Source organism: Rhinolophus ferrumequinum, chromosome 22, assembly GCF_004115265.2.
Source record: "Rhinolophus ferrumequinum isolate MPI-CBG mRhiFer1 chromosome 22, mRhiFer1_v1.p, whole genome shotgun sequence".
Lineage (NCBI taxonomy): Eukaryota > Metazoa > Chordata > Mammalia > Chiroptera > Rhinolophidae > Rhinolophus > Rhinolophus ferrumequinum.
Window position 1 is genome coordinate 27,353,944 of NC_046305.1, and position 23,765 is coordinate 27,377,708.

The 23,765-nt window shown below is 45.2% G+C and overlaps 1 protein-coding gene and 1 long non-coding RNA gene across 6 annotated transcripts in view; one reads left to right on the top strand and one right to left on the bottom strand.

Annotated features, from left to right (window-relative positions):
* The window catches only part of ATP2B4 (ATPase plasma membrane Ca2+ transporting 4), a 109,774-nt gene that overhangs the window by 69,297 nt on the left and 16,712 nt on the right, over positions 1 to 23,765 (bottom strand). The window contains exon 1 of one of the 5 annotated variants that reach the window (XM_033093486.1): positions 7,397 to 7,445. The exons of the other annotated variants lie outside the window; for them this stretch is intronic. The gene's annotated coding sequence lies outside the window, so the exon portion shown is untranslated. Of the gene's footprint in view, positions 1 to 7,396; positions 7,446 to 23,765 lie in introns of those variants that run through there. 5 annotated transcript variants of the gene reach the window in all.
* On the top strand, positions 27 to 14,918 carry LOC117015112 (uncharacterized). Its single transcript, XR_004421671.1, has 3 exons — positions 27 to 86; positions 10,532 to 10,620; positions 13,034 to 14,918. It is a non-coding gene; the product is annotated as an uncharacterized LOC117015112 (long non-coding RNA).

A 23,765-nucleotide genomic window follows, 5' to 3' on the forward strand; every position in this document is an offset into this window, starting at 1 on the left:
CCACAACACGGTCAGCAGGGAAACAAGTCAGCCTCTGCATGACTCTCTGCAGAGGATCTCAAATCAGCTTTCCTCTCCTCAGAAAGGTATGTGTTACCTCTCATACATGCAGAAAGAGGTGGAGGGGTGGAGTTATGTGTAGATGAGGATATGGAGGACTGAAAGTGGGAAGGAGGTTCCGTGTTTCCCCGGAAGTAAGACCTAGCCAGACCAACAGCTCTAATGCGTCTTTTGGAGCACACATTAATATAAGACCCGGTTTTATTTTACTATAATATTCTATTAATGTTTACTCCAAAAGACACGTTAGAGCTGATGGTCCGGCTGGGTCTTATTTTCTGGGTAACACGGTTTATCCTGAGCCCTGTTCTCAGCTTCAGAGAGGGGCCGCCGTGTGTCATGCAGGAACCATTGCCACACATCAGCCATTTAAATGTGAAAGGGCTCTTCCTGAGTGCAGCACCAGAACATGGGAGGCTCAGCCCTGGTTAAACAGTGCCCGCTGACTTGAGTTAGGTTACCAGGGTTAGGCGAGGAGCTCTGGTCAACCTATCTTTAATAAATTGGTGATATCCTCACTTGTAGAAGGTGAACAAAGAAGCACAGAACCATTTGATAAGGACTTGACTCTTTTATCAATTACTTTTCCAAAAATCTTAAGTGGCCAAAGTTCCTGCTGATTCCAAATCAAACCTGTTTCCCCTGGGATGGAGGTGGTTACACACTTCCTATCCAAATGTGCCCTCTGACTCCTCCTTCTACCATACATTTTTAGAGCTACTCTTACTTGCAAAGAGTTAAACAAGCAGGGTTTTGTTTTGTTGTTGTTATTGTTTTTTAATATCACACTCCATTTCTTTTTAGATGTCATCAGTGAATCCTGGGGATCAAGGAGATTTGGAAAAAACCTAATGCAATGTGTCAAACTCCCTTCATTCAGACTTGCACAGAGATAGGCAGTGCCAAAGAAATTTTCTCTCCAGTTCAGCTTCTCCTCCAAGCCGTGGGAAGGGCTATCGTAGCAACAAGCCAATTTTGACGCTTATATAGAACTTCTTAAGCTTTCGAGAGGATGTTGTAGACAGTGCTGATAGAGTGCTAAATTGGAAATAAGGAGATTTTATTCTTTCTGTCTCTACCCATTACAAAGTTTGTCCCATGAAGGCAGAGATTTTCGTTCGTCTTATTTACTGTTCTATCCCCAGTGCCTTGAGGAGAACCTGCACTTGGTGGGCATTCAGGTAAATTTTTTGTTGAATAACCAATAACAGATTCAGAACCAGATTTACCATCCTCCCAGGCACCCTTTGGGCAAGTCACTGAGCCTTCTTAGAGCTCAGTTCCTCCCATCTTTACCTGGGAAAAGAATCAGCCTTACCTTTTCACACCATCCTAAAAAGTGATATAGGAATGGGATTATAGATCAAAATAATGCTTGGAAATCTTAGAAGAAAGATGCCCAGTGTCCAGTATAAGACACTCAAGCGATGGGAGAAAATTTAATTTGATCTTAATGAACTTTGTTATCTAGCCCTTTAAGCAGGAGGGCAATTTCTTCATGTGTCCCTCCATCTTTCCTTGCCAGAAGAAGAATGGAAAAATCCCAAGGCAGCTTCATTAGTAATAACCATTAGCTAAGTTATAACCACTAGGCTATATGGCCTTGGACCTCTAGAGCAGAAGGGACAGTCTAAGCCAGAATTCCTTACTTTGAACCTCTCCTCAAGGTATCAAAGAGGAGAGCTCCTTCCACTCACATAGGCAACCAATGAGAAAAGGCCATTTAAGATTGGGCACTGGAAAGAAATAAGGTTTGTCTATTTCAGGTTGCTCTAGAGACATGTACTCAAGAGGTCAATCACTCAGCTGCTGGCACAAAGTCAAAGGGGCAGTGCCCAAATGGGGCCCAGTTTATTTCTCCATGAAAGTTCTTCTGGGATGTGAAGGTATAGTAGGTGCCCATATTTCTCTTTGAGCTCTGAGCTCTTAGAATATGAGCTCACTGCAACTGCTGAGTTTGCCTAGGCCAGGGGTGTCCAAACTGCTGCCCGCGGGCCAACTGCGGCTCGCAATCCATTGTTAATTGGCCCGCAGCAAATTCCAAAAATATATTTAGTTTACTTAAATAAACCAGGTGAGGCAATACGTACTTCACCTCGAGTGAGTGGCCCGACTCTTTGTGTATTTTACCGCATATGGCCCTTGGTGAAAAACGTTGAAAAAAGTTTGGGCACCCCTGGCCTAGCCCCTAACCTTATTAGGCAACTGGCAAAGAACAATCTGTAAGTGCTCCCACTGCTTCAGCCTCAGACACTACGCTCAGATGCCTGGGAGACACCACCTCTTACAGGTTAGGATTAATCATTTGTCTCTGGGCATTCTCACTCATCATGTCTAGCATTTTGCAAGGCAAAGGGATAATAGGATGGAAGAGTAAACTTTCTCATCACTTCCTGCAGGGGCAAGAAATCATATTACTTTATATGATCAGTAGAGCAGACTCTTATTCCCTGCCCTGCCCTCTTCAGTGGGCTGAGAGCCTGTGCTCAGGAGCGAGGTAGTGGCACTCAGAGATGCTCTGGTTAGAGTGCCAACATCACTGCCATGCAGGCCGACGGGTAAAGAAGGGAAGACCCGTGGGGGTGGGAGCAGGCTGGTCCCACCTTAGAATGCACCAAACTGAAATACGAACCCTGCTTCAGCCCCCCCAAAAAACCTGTTCTCTTTTCTCTGATCCTCTCTCCCTCATCCCAAATGAGGCTCTATTTCTCTCTATTTTCAAGAGTGAAGCAAGGGAGGGAAATAATATTTGTTGAGCACCAACAATGAGCCAGGTACCATACTAGGCACTTTATGTGAAAATAAGAGAGAAATCATATATATGTGTATGTGTATACACACACACACACACACACACACACACACACACATTATATAGTGCCTAGCACATAGTGGCTGATATATAGTGGTTGGTCCATACACTGTAGCTACTATCTCCATGACATATATTGTTTCACTATATCCTCACCAATAACCCTATAAGGAGGGTACCTCATTTCATAGCAGGGAAATATAGATTCAGAGAGCCAAGATGTGTGCCCTAGTCTGAATTAAAAGCCACCCTGTCTTAATTACTAGAACACTTTTTTTAAGAAAATGGAAACAACGTTATGGATGTACTTCCTAAAGCTTGATGAAAAAGTCCATAAAAATCTATCTGTCCCTCGCCCGTGACCCCTAAAAGCTATGACACAGGTCTGGAAAACACCTCCTTATCTCTTTGAACTTTCTGGGCAGGTGTGGAGATAGATGAAGGGCTTATCAGGGGCAGAAAGGCACCACTCATCCCCTCTTGAACCCCCAGCCAGAATGCACTTGGCTCTGAATTGGCATGATTCCAAGCATATACAATTCCCACTGAAGATCCTGGGAGTGAGGATGAGGGCTTCCTCCACTCTGTAATCTCACACCCTCGGCCTTGCAACCCATAGTGACTTGGGAGAGGCACAGAGAGATCCTGCTTTGGATTCTCTCTCATTTCTCCAGCAGAGGCATTTCCTGTGGCATTACTACAGCGTCTCAAGCTTTACTCCTTCTCTCAGGCACTCCTGTCTTCTCAGAGGACCACGCCCTGTCAAGAAAGCTGGCAAGCACTTCAATATGCAGGTTGCCTAGCCCAAAACACCCCTGACCGGCCCTTCTCTCTGAAGGTCTAAACTACACATACAGACTGCTCTGCTCCCTTGTCATTACAGGCCTCTTATTTCTATGACCCAGATTCTTCCCCACCCTCTCCAGTTCCCACCATTCAGGTCTGGTAGCCATTCTCATCATGGTCCCAGATTTTCCTTCCCTCCCCATGCATGCCTGCCCTAATTTCTCGTGTAAAGCCTGCTGGCTCGCAGAAACAGACCTGAGCATATACCTTCCCCTTCAGTCTACTGAAGCTCTTTGGAGGCACATGGGAAGGTCAGACACAGAACATGTTGGGTAAAGTTCAGGTGGTGGGTGGCACTGCCTGTCATCATCAGCAACTGCCAGGCCCATGCCAGGAAGTCAAGTGAGGGCTGGGACACAAAAACCAGGCCTCTGCACTGACCACAGGATGGCACACTGTGGCCTGTGGGCCTGGGCCTGGAACCTGATGCTAATTCTCAGCCCTTCGTGAAGAAGAAAACATCACTTCCTGGCTAAGAGGTGGTACACACACACACACACACACACACACACACACGGCTCCTTTGCTTACCCTCCCCCTATGCAAGTCTGCTACCATGAGAACATCTACAATTCAACAGCAAAAATATAGTGCTAAAATCAAAGCATCTGTCTGGAGAAAACGTGTCACCCTTGACCCCTGGGTCTCAGGTACCCAGAATTCATCCCTTTTCCCCAGAGCTGTCTAGTACTTCTTGGCCAAACTAAGTCTATGCGTACCCAGGACCCTGTCATCTACTCCCAAAGAAACTCTCACACAGGTCCAGAAGGAACATTGTAGTGACAGGGAGCTGAAGGCCACCCGGGATCCCCCCTCCCATTGATAGATGGTAAAATACCGTTGTTTCCCCAAAAATAAGACCTAGTCAGACAATCAGCTCTAATGCGTCTTTTGGAGCAAAAATTAATATAGGACCCGGTATTATATTATATTATATTACATTATATTATATTATATTATATTATAATATATTATATTAAAGACCCGGTCTTATAGTAAAATAAGACCGGTTCTTATATTGATTTTTGCTCTAAAAGACACATTAGAGCTGATTGTCCGACTAGGTCTTATTTTCAGGGAAACACAGTATGCGAGCTAGATAACAGGGGATATTACGTGACAGTTAGAAACACAGATCAGATGTACACAAGGCAATATTGGTGATCTTAAAAACAGTGCTTACAGACAAGTTTAGTGGTTGCTAGAGGGTAAAGGGGGAGGGGGTGGTAGAAGAGGGTAAAGGGTGTCAAACATATGGAGAACTGACTCTGGGTGCTGAGCACACAATGTGATATATAGATGATGTAGTATAGAAATGTACACTTGAAACCTATGAGATTTGACTAACCATTGTTACCGCAATAAATTTAATTTAAAAAAAAAACAGTGCTTGGTGTAGGGGTAAAGGTGCTGTAACAGCTTTTGCACAAATTAAAAACATATGCGTCTAAAGCAATTCTATACATTTTAAGAGACATATTTAAACAAAAAGATACATAGTATCACATTAGAATGCTGGTTATAGGCAAGGAAGGGAACAGATGTGGATACGGGGAATCACTGAGAATAGCAAGGGCCTTGCATGGACCAATGATAATAACGGGCCATAGTATGATCAACTCAGTGCTCTGCACGTGAGGTCCAAATAAATGAAACATACCATGATGCTGAAACCTGTCAGACCTGGAAGAGCTGTATTGTCTAAGATGTGTTACGACAATGATACAAAATTTACCAGTTCTGGCCAGACATCTTCATGGGGCAGAGAGAAGACAGGGCCCATAGATAGCACAAACATTCGCACAAGAATGATACCAAAAATTGACCCAAGGTTGCCAGTCTGTTCTTGATCATCTGACCTGTTGATTCAGCCCATGTCAGAGACCCTAGAAACCATCAAGACGAAGACAGGAAGCTTCGTGGCATGGATGAGGAAACTGAAGCAAGAATGTGCCTGAGAAGGCAATGTCACCCACAGCCAACTCCATGCAAAAATAGCACCAATATATCAAGATGAAAAAGGGCAGTCTCTAGGCCCCAGAGCCATGTTCCCTCTTCCAAATAATCTGAGTCATAATAGCCCAGGTCACCTCTGTGGCCTCCTGTGACTCAAGGGTATGGTGGAGCATTCACAGCAAGTTACAGCTAAAAAAAAAATGTAGAGGATAAAACAGCAACTACTTCAGTTGTTTAAGGAGGACAAGAGCTGATTTCAGATGGGAGTGACAGTGCCATCTAGAAGGCCTGTTATTTAATGAAATCCCTCCCATTCGATCGTGAGAAATGCTCAGGATATGAGTTAGCAAAGGTATCTGCCGCTCACGTGAAGTAAGGTGCAGCTCCTTGGAACTAGGCCAGCAGAAAGGAGGCAGGCTCTGGGCAGTAACATTCAAATATCCAGTATGTGCATTCTCTTGGGCGACATGGATTGCCTTTCTTGGGGCTGCTGTAGTTTTTCCACATTTTGGTTCCAAGGGAACAAAAGGGCTTTTTAGCAGCTGGACTGGATCCTACGTTATTTTTAGAAACAAATTTCAGCAGAATCATGCCATGCTCATGAAGAGGGAGAGGAAGGTCACTCTCCCTTGGCTACTGGGTCAGGATCCTGTTGCTCCCAGGCTTCAGGTTCTACTGGAGCTCTCAGGGTTGAGGAGAAAGCTGCTAGGCCTCAGACTGAGGAAGCTACATTTCATCCGCCAAAAGGGGGTGCCATGGGCACCAGACCTCTCCCCAAGGGCCCAGCAAGAGAGGAAGCAAAATAACATTCCTATGTGACCCAGACAGTAATCAGAGGACCACACACTGGACATCACGCCTGGCCAACACTCCATCACCTCCCCCCACTCCATGACAGTCCACCTGTACAGAGTAGAGAGCCATCTCCTGGCCTTGCCTATTCCAGCCTTCTCTCAGTCCAACTGTTTCCTGGAAGTCCCAGGCAAATGGGCAAGGGCCCCATGCTGAGAAGATAGCATTTATCAGTAAAGAGAGCTGGGAGAACTCCCTAATAACCTTCCTCACTGCCCGAGTTCCACTCTTTCTTGTTCACTCATTGTACATACAGGAGCCACTAAGTCAGCCTGGGGTTTGAGAAAGTGGACTGATCACACTCCCTGGCACTTGCGTTGTGCTTTAGAGCAGTGGTTCTCAAACCTGAGTGAGAATCAGGATCACAGGACAGCTGCTTAAAACTATTGCTGGGCCCACTCCTAGAGTTTCTGATTCAAGAGTTCTGGGGTGGGGCCTGGGAACCCGCACTTCTAACAAGTTCCCTAACGAGGGGATTCTGACGCTGCTGGTCTGGGGACCACAATTCCTAATGTTGCAGAGGTTATGAAGCCTCTCTGCAAACAAGGTCACGACAACCTCCAACAACACCCGGCTAACATATTTGAGGGTCGTGACTGGGGACCAGTCCTAACACTGCCCCAGACGTAAGCTGACAGGGGAGACACAGGAGGATTTTGTCACATATCTCCTCCCACCTCTCCTCCCGCTCTTCCAGGATGCTCTGTTTCCATTTCCAACGACTTCAGAGCAGGCTCCTTTCCGAGAGAACCCTGATTTTCCCAAGGAAAGCACCTCTCCTGTGAGGTCTTGAGGTAACAGACTGGAGAGGACTTCCCTGGACAGGCTGCAGCAGAACCCAGATTTATTCAGACAGTTAAAACAAGCTACCTTGTCAGGGCCAGTGGGATACCCAGATCCCTTTTCGGTTCAGGGAAAGCTGAGCACCCTCTGTACTCCAGTTTCCTCCATGAGCAGGAGCTGAGAGACAAGGGAAAAAACAACAGAGCAAAAAACACCTACCACCAGCTCTGACTCCCCAAGTCTTACCACCCCCTGGCACATCTGGACTCCAGGCTGCCTATTCCCTGCCACCATGCCCCCAAGGCCCAGCAGAAGGGATGGCCCATGGCCCCCCCACAACACCTTTGGGGGGCACCTGCCCACTGCTCTCAGGAGGCACAAGGCAGCGGCAAGGGCGTGGCTGGTGGGGCAGCAGCAGCTGCTGTTTTCCAGGCCGGTGACAAGCTGCTGTAAACACTTGTTTTAGGTTGCTATGGCAAAGTGAATGTGCAGCCTGGCCACAGGGCAGCTATTTATGTGCCTGTAATGGCAGACTGGTCTGTTTTTTATTATTTTACTTTTAAAGTTTTCCTTTTTCCAGCCCCCTAAAACAGCTTAAAAAATAAAAATGCAAAGATCCACCACAACTTTCTCAGGAACGAAAAGAATAGAGCCAGAAAATAAAGCATAGGACTTGAGCCAGCAAGGGGAAGATTAAAGTGAGGAGTACGGGTTAGTTCCTTTAAAGAAGGGAAGGTGGAGCTTCTTGTACACACTTGTCTGCCTCAGCTCTTCAAGGAGAAAGGCCAAAACTCGGTGTTCTCACCTCTGCATGACGTCCATTATTGACAGGAGACAAGGCACTTGGTCTTCTTCCTTCCTGTCAAAGCCAGGCTCCAGCCAGCAGCACTCCTCCCCCTGCCCACCTCCCACTACTCCCTACCAGCCCCTATTGGCTGACAATGTCATCGGGATGAAGATACTGAGGATCCCACTAGGGGTCATGGGAAGAGAGCCTCAAAGCAGCAGCAGCCCCAACCCCACCATGGGTGCAGTGCCACCCAGCATGGAGCCTTGCCTCTCCTGGCTAGAGGGCTGAAGGGAATGACCTCAAGAGGTGCCTCAGAAGGGACACATGTTTTTATTCCACGTGTACAGAGAACTTTCATTCTGTTCTCAGTTCTTCGGGAGATCTTGGGAGAAGAGATACTCCTGCACAACAAGATTTAAAGTTTTAGTTAGGGTGGTGAGGACCCCTAGCCAGCACCAAGAAATCAGCATTCAATGTGGGGATGCTGAAGGATGATCGAAAGTGAGGTAGATTCCTCCTGGGACACATGTCTCCAGGGCACAAGGTGCCTGAAAAAGGTTTTTGGCAGCAGAGATAGGGAGTGGTCAGAGATCAGCTACAGAGTCACACACACAACTAAGCTGAAAATGTATACTGACTTTGATGAATCAGCTATAGGTGGCCAATCACTAAATGATGTCCAAGTAAGAGAAAGCGTCACCTTAGAAACAGTTGGTTGGAATCCAAAAGATGGTGCAGGGTTTTATCGTGCCTCTCCCTCCACCTTATTCCAGCTCCTTTGGATCGGTATGCCCTTATGAGGAGGACCCCCCACACCCACCCCACATACACACACACTGCCATGGGCACATTAATCAGACCAAATGAAAGCTAGGGCAGTGTTAAGAAGAGCAAATCCCACAGACTGTTCCGATTCCTTTCATCTCAGATTATGCCTGAAGGCCTCCCAGATGCCACCATGGCTCAGAAAGGATATTGATGAGAACAAACCCTATGGGGAGGAGAGAGGGCAGGAGAAGGCGGAAGCTGCTGCTGATTCCATTAGGGGAGCACCCTGCTGCCCCAGGAGTGGTCAAAGTCCTAACAGCTCTGGTTAGCTGACAAAGTCTTGCTGAGAAAATCAGAACTTGGGACAGAAATCAGTCTTGGCAGCACCTTGAGGTCAAAAGAGCAGAGCACACATGGTTTGTAAGGCTATCAAACCAACCGTCATCAGCATCCCATTGTTCTTATAGGGTAGGCAGAGAGCAGGGAGGAGGTGAGGAAAGGGCCCAACATGGGGCACCGTCCTGGACAGCTGGGAGTAGGCTGACAGAAAAGAACCCCGGCTGAGCTAGTGTCCTAGACACGAGTACTTCTGTTCCTGAATCTCAGGGTATTCACTCAAGCTGAGTGGCCATTACTTGGGAATAGACAAAAAGACACAGAAAAGCAGACACGTCTCAGAGTGCCCAAGGTAGAGTCAGCTTCCAAAAATCATGGACTAGAAAGAACATCTATTCACAAAAGGGCTCAGATCCATGGTGATGGACACAGGACCTATTGTTGAAAGAGACAAAGGGTGGGAGACAAAGGTGACTCAGCCCCAGCTGGTCATTGTTGATGGATGTCTCAGGGGAGAGAAAGTAGAAGGTACTGTGTATTCTTCTTCCAAGTGAGCAGAAAGGTTGTACCATGTCTCTATCCCAAACTCTGCCCCAGTACCTGACGTAACACGCAGAGTTAATGAATGAGCCACCCTTCTCGGCCAGAGAACGAGTTATCTTTAAGTCCCCAGAACCGCTCCTTCAGCACTTGGCCCCTCTCCCCCTCCTTCCTCTTGGGGCCCTGGAATTGGTAGACTGAATGGATTGGAAGTATATCTCCCTTGTTCTCTGGAACATAGTCATAGGGCTTTTCTGGTGCAGGCAGAAGGAAGACTCGCCATCATTGCAGAAATCATCCACTCTCTAGGGAGAGGCAAAGGGAAACAAAGCATTTAAGTTCTCCTAACACCCATTCGATTCTAAACTCCCACACATTGCATTTTAAACACCACTGCAGAGCCTCTAAGGAAAGACAGGGGAGAACTATGGTGATGGTGGTGGTGGGGAGGTTTGTAGGAAGTGGCAAAAAAGGATGTTTTCTGGATTACTTCTGAAGGACTGAGCTGCCAGAAATCATGGGGAAAATATCTAGTACCAAACTCTACCTCCTCATTTTTCTCTATATACCTCATTCCCAAGCTTTTCACTTTGTTTTTTCACATCTACGTATATCCCTTTCCTGGTCTCTTTCCTTGTCTCTCTCTCTTCCTCCCTCCTTCTATCCTATCGTGTCTATCTATCCATCCATCCATTCATCCACCTCTCTCCATTTTTCTCTCACCCGCATACCTACCTAACAGCCTCAATCTCAAAATTTCTCTTATTCTCTCTTTTCCACATCTCCAGGGACAGACTACTTGGATGGAATTCCATTCTCCTTACCCATCTAGTCCACATGGGCTCAAATAGTGGAAAGAATATGGACATGATGAGAAGTAAGTCGGGCACTTGTGGGGCTGCCATGGCTAGCACCAATACAGGGCCATTCAGTGTCACTGGTATCATAAATGAGGGGTCAAAGGAACACAAGAAGAATTCTATGAGCCAATCTGTACTCTCCCAAATCCACCTGGAGCTTGCCTGGCTAAGTCAAATATGTAGAATCTAATTATGCTTGAAGCAGAGGCAAATTGCTAACACTGAGGGCTCAGAAGCAAAGAGCCCTAACAGAGATGGGGGAAGAGGAAGGATATGAGACTTTCTTACAGATTAAAAACTAGTCAGGGAAGGCCAGTTTGCTCAGTGGTTAGAGCGTGGTGCTCGTGCCACCAAGGTCGCCGGTTTGATTTCCACATGGGCCAGTGAGAGGCAGCAGCTTGGGCTTGGAGCTGAGCCGCCGGTGGGTGGCCAGCTGGCTCAGTTGTTGGAGCACGGTGCTCATAGCACTGGAGTCGCTGGTTCGATTCCCACATGGGCCAGTGAGCTGTGCCCTCCACAACTAGATTGAAGAAACAATGACTTGACATCCTGGAAGGGCACACTGTTCCCCAATATTTCCCAATTAAAAAAAAAAACACAAAAAACTAAAGTCAGGATTTATTATAGTATGTTCAGCCACGTTTCCAATCCAGCATAAATACGGAAGTGGCCTGATGGAGGAAGGGGCTGAGAGACTGGATAAATGTAAAAGGGTTACAATCTGACTCTGGGTCCTTCCAAACCCCCACGGAAGTTGAAAGTTCAGCAACCGAGCACGATAAGGTAACCCTACCCAACTACAAGTTGCAAGGTGGCCCCACTGTTGCACCTCAATTCTACTCTGAGCCTGTAAAGCTTGGGTAGGGAGTAGGCATAGGGAGGCTAAAATCCCAACTCCTTGGTGACGTGGCTGCCTTCTTATATCCTTCCCCACTACTATGCAAGGATTCAAGGATTCACAGAGTCGCAAAAGGCATCCTAACCAAGCATAGCCAGACTTTTGTAGGCATCTCACACTATTTACCCCTACCAAAGTTTGCGGGAGTACTCTTTTCCCAGTTTGTCCAGTCTCACACACCCTGGCCAGCTGTTACAAATTAGTAAGCTCTCCATCACCAGAGAACAAGCCTTTTCAGAATGGGGGAGGTGTCAGTGCCCTCCCTGCAGGGTTTCAGCCACTGAGCCCTCCCCTCTGCAAGCAGTCAAGTCCAAAGAGAAGCCAAGGACACACCAGCCTGCTCTCCCCTCCCTCCTCCAATAGCCAGATCAAGAAGGAGGACTCCTTCCTTGGGGAAGTCCCACAGCAGTGAGGCTATGGAAACTTTGCCGTCTAAGGCTGTGGAATTCTTCTGTCGGGCTCCTGCAGTTAATCATCCCAGCTGCCTGGATTCCCAACTTGGGGCTTTAAAACGTAGCACCAGAGCAAGAAGAACAAACATGTTGAGGACAAGAAAAAGAAAACAGTTGGTGTAAGCTGAAAGATAACCACCTCCAACACCAGTTTTCTGAGTAATTGAACGTGAGAAGGGGAAAGGAGAAAAGAACACAAGAAAATAAGTGTAGTCCACATTCCAGAATACTCTTCCAGATTCGCAGCTAATGTGACTACATTCATACTCCAGATCCTAGAACATTGCTCCCATTCTTAACCCATTTGTAAAAGGATCATTTAGGGGTTGGTTGGTTTGAAACATTCTCCTTTTAGTTAACCTGAAAAATCAGAGGTACTTGTTCCCCTTTGGAAAAAAGTGCTAGCAAGCTCACAGCTGAGAGTCCGGGGCTCTGGAACATTAACTTCCAAGATGGCAGAAGTAGCCTCTTAGGCCAGGTTGCCATAGTTTCCAAGACAACAAACAGAGGTTTGGCCTTAAAGTGGGGTGGGAGGGTGAACAGCCTTTTTCTTCCTGTGGGAACAGTTTCAAGAGCCAAGACAGGAGGGGGATTCGGTAAAAAGAAGAAAAGATTACAGAAGGTTACAGGGGAAAGAAAATAGTCTTGACAGTTCCCATTCTTCCTGGGGAGGCCAGGATGGAAGGCCCCATTTATAGGATGAAAAGGTACCACTCAGGGGGTGAGATAAACCTAGGAAGTAAATAGGAAGATGAGCAACCTCCCTCTATCAGATGCTCAGCCAACACAACGTAGGAAGCAGAGAGAACAGGGGCTAAATTGAACGGCTTTGGGAACGGCAAGGACCTCCAAAGGTTCTGAGTTTTGCAAGCAAGAGGGCAGGTGAGATAACTATCCTCAGAAGTGATGTGTAAAGGTGCTGTTCCCCAGAACTGAGGTCTGCCCCACTGCCTACTCCCTACACTGGAATCAGCGTATCACCTTCCCAGGTCCCCTGGTCAGGACTCTTTAACTCTCGTTCTAAAGGAGCCAGATGGGCAGAACAGTATCAAGTGCCAAAATGCTACCATGTCCTCCCAGCAGGAGCTGTCCGCTGAACGGGACCATCTGGCCAAGGAGTTCCCTTTCACACTCCTGGGGCAGCTCTCTGCATTGTAGAAGAACCCCCTGGATGCCTCCTCCACCACCACTTCCCGAACTGGTGCCAGCTTGGCTCCCACTGGAGAGATGGAAAGGAGCTGCTCAGGACTCTGCTACAACCAGAAGCAGCGACTATGGCACCACGGTAGGTTAAGTACCACATACACCCTGCTACCATCTCAAAGCAGACAGGGGTCAGGGATCAACTGATCACAAGCTCGGAGGCAGGGCAGGCCTAATCACTATTTCATCACTAGTAATTGCATGAGCCAGTAAGTTCCTGGCCTTTTCAGGGAGCAGATCCCCTGCTTTTCCTACCAGCTGTATCAAACATCTCATAACATCCCAGAATCAAAGCCATGCAGGGAACTTTGGGGAAAGTCTAATACAATTTTACATTGTATTACATTTTACAGTGAAGTCTCTATGGGTCAAACACTGTACTGGACACTGGGACAAAAAGGTACACTATAGATTGGAAAGCAGGATACAGGCAGACATAGATGATGGAAAGTGAAATGAAGAGCGAGATCACCCATGTGCATCTGACATGACACTTCCAGGGTCCGTCCCGCAGGCCAGTTGCAGCCATTAGGCTGCTGCAGGAGAACTCACTCAAAACATGGGCCTCTCCACAATGGGCTCAGGCCCACAATTTGAACATGGGCACCAGGTAAGAAGGTTGTTAGCAGATGAAACACCCGAAGTGTTTTTGCTGGATAGGCCATGCACCCATGGGCTGTACTCATTGCAAGGGAGCATATTTCTAATGTCTTTATAAGCTACCTTATGGGCTAGCAGCTGCACTTAACAGTCAACCTGGTACATTGCTGTGAGTTACAGCCCCTAAGAAAGATCTCAGGAAGAAAACCAGAACTGAATCCGGTTTGATAAGGGGATGCACCAGAAGGGCGGAAGATGCCACAGCAGCCAAGCCCGTGGGCCCAGGCTCCCATGGACCTCTGCCTGGGAGCCAGATTGCCCAGAGTTGGCCAGGTTCTTACCCGGCACACAGCTCACAGCTTTTCCCAAATAGCACTAGGCTGCCTTCCTCTCAGCACATCCTCCTCTAAAAAAATGGAGATAACGAGAGTAAACAACCTCAAATGGAAGTTGAGAGGAATACTACTTCTTTTGTGTGTACGAAGGCCCAGGGCCCTTGGATGAAGATCAACTGCATTAAGAAGCTATTGAACAATGTAGGTAAACCGAGGCTGCTCCTCATCAGAGGCTCCCAGTGCCTCTGGCCCCCTTGTTCCTATACTTTCCAGGCCTGGGCTCTATGTACCAGGAAGAGGTTGGTACTGCCATGTGCAGACTTCTCCAGAATCTCCAACTTTTGCAGCTATACCTGGGGAATCGGTCCGCCTGAGGTTCCCTGATAAGCGGCATTGGCAAGAAAGAAAGGAAGAAAAGTTCATGAGAGTCAAAGCAGGTTGTGGTAAGAACTCATATCCGGGTAATGCCACACAATTTCAAAGCACTTTGACATGTCATCTTTGGGACAGCCTTTTAAGACAGACAGGACTGATGATTATTCCTTCTGCAGATTTTATAACCCATGGTCTTAAAGGTGACATGACTCAATTAAGGCTATGCAACCACAGGAAGAGTCAAGAAGCAGATAAGACATACTACATGCTCCAGGATCCTATAAAGAAAGTGGAGAGAAACAGGAATAAGACAGCAAGAGAGCGGCTTGTATAAAATAGAGAATTTTTAGGCCCAACTCAGGACTTCAGAGCTGGGGAATCCTGTCCTGGTGAGCTCAGAGGATTGATATGGGATCTCCTTCTTCCTCCCAGAGGCAACTGTGACCTACACTGAGGGTGTGTGTGATGTTTGTGTGTGTCATCCTCTTAGGCTGTGGACACCTTGAGGGTACAGACTGTGGCCAAGACAGAGGCTGTGCAGTTACTGGTGCATTGGGGCGGGAGGGGGAGGGGCGGGTAAAAGAAGCAGAGAAAACAAAAAAGGATGGAGGAAGATTCAAAGAAAGGAAGAAAGAGTTTTCCTCTCTAGGATCTCTTAGACAGTCTAAATAAAGAAGACAGGACACTGCCGTATTAGGAAGCCCTACGATTACAATGGAGTAGTACAGAAATACTAAAGTGCGTCAAAGCCAAGCAGGAAACCAGAAATAACAGAGTTGACAAGGAGAAGAAATACACAAAACAAAACAAACAAAAAGTCAGAACTATAAATAAGGAAAACAAAAACTGCTCTAATCTCTAGACCTTTTGCCTATAGTATTGAAACCAGAGCACCCCTGGGCAATTATAGGCTCTGTCCCCAGAAAGGCAGGCAAAGGCAAGGTTGGAGTCTCAGACAATCCCTTCTCTCCTTTCCAACTAGCACTTCCAGGTCTAGGTGGTGTCACCTGTTGAGAAGAGAGACCTCTGGAAGGGTGACATCTCAGAAGAGGCTTCAGGGCATAGTTTATAAACAGCATACTGGGCTGCAACTCCTAACTACCCAGGACGGTGACTCTCTTCAGTTTCCTGCTTCAAAGAAAGAGTAGGTTGTTCTGTCCATATCACTGCAAATTTTGATATGCCCAAAGACGTTTGATTAAAGAGAGCATCCATCAACAGGTGAATGGATAAACAAAACGTGGCATATCCATACAAGAAAATATTATTATTTAGTCTTAAAAGGAATAAAATTCTGATATATGCCTCAGGATGGGTGAAACTTGAAAACATTATGCTAAACGAAAGAAGCCAGACACAAAAGGACAAATATTGTATGACTCTACTGATATGAAGTGCCTACTCTAGGCACAAATTTATAAGACACAGGAAGTAGAGTAGAAGTTGTCAGGGACTAGGTGGAGAAGGATACGGGTGGGGATATTGTTTAATGGGTGCAGAGTTTCTATTTGGGATGACAAGAAAAATCTGTAAATGAATAGCAGTAATGGTAGCACAATAATGTGAATGTAATTAATGCCACTGAATTATACATTTATCACCATAAGAAATATTTTAAAAACAACAACAACAGGAAAGCTAATGGAATACGGCTGGTACAGATAGGTGAAAAGGGTAGAGAAGGGAAGAACAGAACTAAATTCAGTACTGTGAGCCCAGCTATCAGTCACCTACTCAGAACCATCTTGGTATTGGAGGTGGTGGCCCAGTGACATAGTCACTTATTCCAGACAGTGGCCTCTGACATGCCCAGGGCTGGAAGTCCACAGAAGGCTTGGCACAAAATCAAACAACTAAACAGGTGACCTGGCAAGGCTGAGTGACAAGGCCAAGGGGAGGGGAACCAGACTGGACTTGTGAAGATTATGCTCTGTATGTATGGGGGTGGTGGAAGTGGAAGCGCATTGAGGGTGATAGACAGGTCATCTTTCCAAGGAGCAGGGAAAAAGTCAGCTTTCGTCTACCCACTCTCCCAAAGTCACCCCATCATCAGCTCAAAGCACATAGGCATCTGCTTAGAGCAGGTGCCACTAAGACCTTCCTGATCCATGATGGAAATACAGCATCTCCACTCTTTTTGAGCACCTCATATATTATTTCATTCGATCCTCCCAACAAACTTGGGAAATGGGTAATACTGCCCCCGACAAAAATGGTTAAATACCTTGTCTAGGGCCACACACACAGTAAGAAGTGGAGCCAGAATTCAAACCAGAATTTGGTAAAGGCCACACTCATTCCACAAGATTGTCAGGAAGGTGCTCTCCAGAAATGAGAACTGTTTCTCAGGGGCCACTCACCTCTTAAAGTGATCAACAGCACAGGCCCTGTGGGCAGACAGACCCAAGTCTCAGATCCACCATCACTACCGGGTTGACCTTGGAAAAGCTAGTCAATGTCTCTGTTCTTCAGCTTTGGCACTGATAAAATGGGCATAATAATAGTACCCCACTTAAAATACTTCGGAAGATTTTGAGACAATTAATCCACGCAAAGGCACATGGTGCTGCCACATGGTAAGCAATCAATATAATTATTGTGGTTATTATTTAATGCTATCAATCAGCCCATTTTACCTTTAGGGTCTGGAGCCACTGGGGACCTGCTCACCAGTCACAATGTGAGTGGGGAAATTCTACCGTTATTTCCCTTGCTTCTGCATAAGGAAGAAATGAACATCCCAAGGTTGGAAGGGACTGACGGTCATTTAGACTAATCTCTTTTCTAATATTAGAAACTATTTCTTCTTACTGTTCTGTAAGAGCCTACTCATTAGCTCTTACTCTTTCTTATACAGACATACCTCATTTTATTGCGCTTTGTTTTGTTGGGCCCCACAGAGGTTGTGTTTTTAACAAATTGAAAGCAAGACCCCTCACCAGCAAAGAGTGTGGCTCGCTTTATTGCGGTCTGTGCTTTATTGTGGTGGTCCGGAACCAAACCCGCAATATTCCCAAGGTATGCCTGTATTAAACTGGGACCTAATGTCTAATCTCCACCACCAAAGTGATTGGCAGGCAGTCTCTCAATCTTACAACCACCTTTGGTGACAGCGATTTTTATCCCCTTTAAACAGTTGAAGAGAATGAGGCCCAAAGTCCTAGAGTTAACTAGTGGTCAAGCGGGGCCATGAACCCAGGTCTGCCTGACTCCAAAGCTCACATTCTCAGCTATTACATAATACTTCCGCCTTACAGAAGAGACGGCAGGTCTATCCTCTGGTAGTAGGGAAAGTAGCTTTGGTTGAATTCCAAGTACTTGGACTGGAATCCACGCTCTGACTTTGAGAAAGTTCCCCACCAATAACATTTACCATTTAGTGAGTGTCTAGCATTTAATGAGCATTATTACATGTCAAGTACTCTTTGACTTATTTTTACAGATAAGAAAACTGAGGTGCATATTATGCTCAATACCACAAAGTTTCTAAGTAGATGAGACTAGTTTCATATCACGCTATCTCTCAGTTTGCTCATCCTTAGACAGGAATTGATACTACCATTTAAGTCACTCTTCAATAAATGAGTGCCTACTAAGTTCTAGAACTTGTTTTAAATACAAAGGTACATCAATAATGAAACTATAATTTTTATGCCTACTTTATGCCTGGCACTCTTCCCTATGTTACATGAAATTATTAACATTAATGATTCAAAATGACTAACATGGTAGCAACTCAATAAGTGGTAATAGTTACTATTTTCTTCTGTATCACAGCCTTAAAATTTTTTAACTGCCACATTTCCTATCATCTTCATTCATGTTTTTTATTTTCTTTTCTTTCTTTCCATTTTCTTCCTTTCCACTACTTTGGAAGTTACATTATTTTAGTGCTAGCCTAGAAATATTAACATGTATATTTAACTTAAAAATTGCTGATAATAAAATCCTTTAACCTCTTCCCAAACAATATTAGGACCTTAGATCACTTAAACTCCAATTACTCACCTTTCAATTTATATGCTATTGTTACTACCGTGTTTCCCCGAAAATAAGACCTAGTCGGACAATCAGCTCTACTGCATCTCTTGCAGCAAAAATTAATATAAGACCCGGTCTTATTTTACTATAAGACCCGGTCTTATCTAACATAATATAATATAAGACTGGGTCTTATATTGATTTTTGCTCCAAAAGATGCATTAGAGCTGATTGCCTGGCTAGGTCTAATTTTCAGGGAAACACGGTAGGGATTTTAATTAGAGCTTTATTTTATCTGTCAGTTAGACATTGCTGTCTTTATTTTCTTTGCTATTAATATTTAGATTTAGCGCCATGTTTACAATTTCCTTTGCTCATGATTCCTTCTTGAATCTTAGACCTTCCTTGTAGGCAATGTTTCTTCTTCTTGAACTATTTCCTTTAGAAGTTGTTTTATTGAAAGGCCTATTGGTAGAAACATCTGTTTTTGTTCATTTGCACAGGGCTTTAATTTTGCCCTCATTCCTGTAAGATGTTCACTGATGATAGGATTCTGTATTAACAGTTATTATCTCTGCCCTTTGAAAATATTATTCCACTATCTTCTTGCTTTTAGGTGGCCGGTTAGCTCAGTTGGTTAGAGTGTGGTGCTAATAACACCAAGATTGCCGGTTCGATCCCCACATGGGCCACTGTGAGCTGCGCCCTCCATAAAAAAAAAAAAAAAGAGTAGCTTCTTGCTTTTATTGTTGAGGTTCAGAAATCAGTTGTCAGTCTGTCATTCCCTTGAAGGCAATTTTTTTTACCTTTTGAGTTGACTTTAAAATCATTTATCCTTGGTGTTCTATAGTTTCATTATGATGTATCTAGGGGTGAAGTTTATCCCTCTTGGGATTCATTAGGACTCATAAATATAATTGTATTTCATCAATTCTGGACCATTGCTTCTTCAATATTGTCATACTCCTATTCTCTCTATCATCTCTTTCTGGAACACTAGTTAAATGAATATTGGGATCTTTCTACTCTATTCCAGGGGTGGGAAAATTATAACACATGGGCCAAATGTGGCCTGCTGCCTGTTTTGTAGATAATAGTTTTATTAGCACCCAGCTGCACCCGTGTATTTATTTATTGCCTTCAGCTGCTTTCACACTAAAACAGCAGAGGTGAGTATTTATGACAGAGACCATGTGGGTCATAAAGGCTAAAATATTTACTATCTGTTCCCTTACAGAAAAATTTTGCCAACCCCTACTCTATTTTCTATGCCTCTCTACCTCTTCCACATTTTCCATTTTCATCTCTTCTATTTTCTATATAATTTCTCCAGAAATATCTTCCAATTCACTAATTTTATCTCCAGCTATAATATACTATTTTAACCTTTTCATTGACGTTTTAATTTCCTTTACTGTGTCTTGACATTCCTAGAAGTTCTCTTTGGATATCTCAGACATCTGAGAGCTATCCAAAGAGAACTCAATCTGGTCAATTGAGTTTCATTTCCCTTCATCATTCTCTTAATACCCTCTTATTTCTTTTAACACATTAAATAAATTTTTTAAATTTCTATATACAATTACTCCAACATCTGCAATTTTTTGGGGTGTGATCTCTGAAATGTTATTTCTGCTGCTCATCTTCATTGGTAATCAGGGAAATGCAAATCAAAACCACTAAGAGATACTATTTACACATTCAGTTGGCAAAAATTAAAAAGTCTGTCAATATCAAGTATTTGAGAGGGCATGGATCAACAGCATCTCTTACACTTCACTGATAGGGTCAAAACTACTACAAATGTATTGGAAAAGAACCTGTCATTATCTTGTAATTTTGAATATTCATATACCAAAACCTAGCAATTCCCTTCTGAGATCTTTACTCTGGAGAGACTTACACATGCACACCAGGAGACATGGACTGGAATGTTTGTGGCCATACTCCTCAAAATGGTGAAAAAGGGTGCTATCTTCACCAATGGAATATTATATAGCAGTGAAAATAAACAAACAGGGATAAATCTTAGTATTATAATATTGAACGAAAAAAGCAAGTCTCAGAAGACTTGACATAGTATATATATTTAATACAGACTATAAGGCAAAACTAAATAATATATTTGTTTAGGCATATATATGTTTATCAAGAGAATGGTAAACGCAGAATTCAGGATAGTGATTATGATGGGTGATGAGGTGGGAGGATAGGATAGAAAGGACACAGGTGGATGTAAGTTATGGTAGTGATCTCGTTTTTTGGCTTGGGTGGTGGGCTCAAGTGGCTTCGTTAGGTTATTAAAATATGTAAATAACCTATATAAATAAGCTACAAAAGAGACATGCATAAACTAATGAAGAAAATGTATCATGAAGCATGAATTTTGATTCATCCAACTTTGTGCACCTGAGAAATAAAAGAAAAAAGAAGAGATAAAACTAGACATGAGAGAGAAAGGGGAAAAGAAAGAAAATAGATTTCTACTATTTCTGCCAGGAACACTTTTTAATCTGCATGATCAAAGACAGCCATGGATCTGCCAAAAGTTAGCAAGACTCTTTCAGATGAGAACTTCTATCAACTTCATGGTCAAAAATTATCATTTAACGACAGGCAATATACTGAATTGACTATATTAGCCTAATAAGAAAATACCAACCTACTTAGAAATTCTTATTTTGGGGGGTGAGGCAGAGGGGGAGGTGGGAGTAAAGGGAAGCAGGGCAGATGGACCGAGATGCATCATTCCTCTAGGAACCAGGGGGCCAGAAGCTAGGAGGGGCAGCGGCCTGGTCTTTGGGCGGGGAGAGACAGAAGACAGGGATCGCATTTCCCAATGGAGGGAGACTCAGGATGTTAGCAACCTAATGCACATGCCTGAGCGCTCCCTTCCTCTAGGGCCCAGAGCAAAAGAGCTTGGGGAGAACCCAAACCCCTTCCCGCCGCGACTTCCTGGGTCCTAAGGCCCACACCAGCTCCACGCATACTCAGGGCTTCAGAGGTCCCGCCCCCGGTCTCAGCGGACCCGGGGCCTCTCTGGCGGGGCTGGGCTTTGCACTGGCGGCCCGGGTCGGGAGCAGCCTAAGGCTGTTCTTCCGGGCCTCGCCTGCCTCCAGCCCCGCCTCGGAGCTCTGCGCGCGCCTCGCCGAGCCGTGGTTCCCGACCTGCAGGCGCAGCTCAACTCCCAGCGCGGCGGTGAAGCAGCTGGGGCAACAAATCCTCAGCCCTTTCTAAGGCTGGCTCCGCACCGAAGCCAACAAAGGCGGTGGCTCCACCCCGGCCAGCCAGCGATTGCTCACTGAGGAGCAGTGACTCAGTCGGCCCAGCGGGCCAAACAGCCCCTCCCTGCCCCAGGACCCTAGTCTTCCTCCGCGCCACACCCTGGGGAGGAATCTTCACCCTTTGTCTACTGCAAGCCTCCGGGAACCCGCCCAGTTCTCACCCCGCCCTTCACCCGGCCTCCCTAAACACTCCATGAGCAAAACTCTGGGGTTTCAGTGCTCAGCGACTGCTCGGAAGTTTCCTCCAGAGCTCCTTGTCCATGAGCTGCCATGACCGCTGGGAACAGGGCCTCGTCCCGCACTTTACCCGACATGCATGCTTCATAAATGTAGACGATCAGTATATGCACGATGTCGGAAACCAGGAACAAAAACTGGGGTGATTCTGGGATGTTAGCATGAAAGACACTTCACATCCGGTGGAATCTGAGATGCTTTCACACAGGATGTTACAGTACATACAAAGTGAATCTCATTAGTCCTCACTCAGTTTCGTTGGGATTAGGGTGTGGTAAACTGGAGGGCACCCTGCTGTACATGTGGGGAACCTGAGCTCTAAAGTAGAGAGTGTGACCTGGTCAGGGTGTAAGTGCAGATGATGTGGTTTCCTTGGTGTCAATTTTTCTGGTCTGTAAAATGGAGGGCATTGAGTTATGGCCCCATCTAGTTCTGATACAATAGGATTTTGGGACTACTAGTCTTCATCAAACCCTGGCTCTACATCTACAGCATGGAAAGATCCCATCCTACCCAACAAAGAGGGCTATAATTTTACATGAGCTGGAGAAATGGCCTTCCAAACCTCAGAGGAGTCAGGTGAGTGAGCAGGGGCTTTCCTATTCAAGAATCTTCATATATAATCTCTGTTGTGTCTCCTCACTCGCGGGCCGTGAAAGAATTCACGAAGTCAGGTAGAAATATAGAAGGAAGATTTGTTAAAGAGAAGGGTCGGCTGGGCAGAGTCTGCTGAAAACTACTGCAAACTACTGTGTCGAATCTTTGTTTTGTCTCAAGTTTTATATTTTCTAACCACGATGCAAATTGCTTTGGACTGTAGTTGGGGGTAGGGGAAGGTGAAGTTAAGCCAGTTGTGAAACCTTTGCATATATCATGTAGATTTAAGTCGGAGCCAGGAGTGGATCCCATACAAAGGCAAAACCTCTCCCAAATTGCAGGGCCAGCACTGGGCGGAAGAAAATAGAAACACTGAAACTGGTCTGCATGTATAGAAAATGTATAGGAAACAGAATCATTAAGAGGCAAAGAAAGAAAAGAAAGCTTTCAAAAAGTCCCAAGCTAAATTATACTTGTTAAATCAAATTATACCAGAGATCCAAATCTCAAAATAGAAGATATACAGTGCCACAATTACAATCCCTCTGTCTTAACCACCTCTATGTATTTGTAGACACTCTATGGTGTACAGAGCATTTTCACATCCATTATCCCATGTGATTCTTGTAAAAACCCTGAAAGGTATTCAAGATTATGTTATCTGGTATCTTAAGCAGTGGAAAGGCTGAAGTTTAACAGTTAAGTGACATGTGCAATGATTATACCGTTCTCTTCCTGTGTTGTCGCAGGAGCTTCTAGGGTAACCAATGTAATAATATAGAATCCTCTATTTTCATAATGGAAACCCAAAGCATGTCCCTCCACTTTTTTCATCTACCTCCCTAAGACGGCCTAGGAAGGAAGAAGGTGCAGGTATGAAACCTCCGTGTGGGCCAGGGGCCAGACCGAGCAGAGTGGTGGAAGGTTTCCCCATAGTCACACAATGAGGTGATACCAGCTTGTGGATGAACCCAAGACTTCATGTCCTAGCCCACGAACCTGCACTGAACATGTGCCAACATTCTTTAGACAAGCCTGTATCTGACATGGAAGCTACCAGGACTTACTCTCAAATTTATGAGAGCTGGTTGGTGCAACCTCCAAGAGGCTGGCACCTCAGGATGTCATTCCAAAGGGTGTCGAGTCGACTACCACAACCACAGGGACACTGTCCCTGTCAACCCTGTCATACTCGTATAC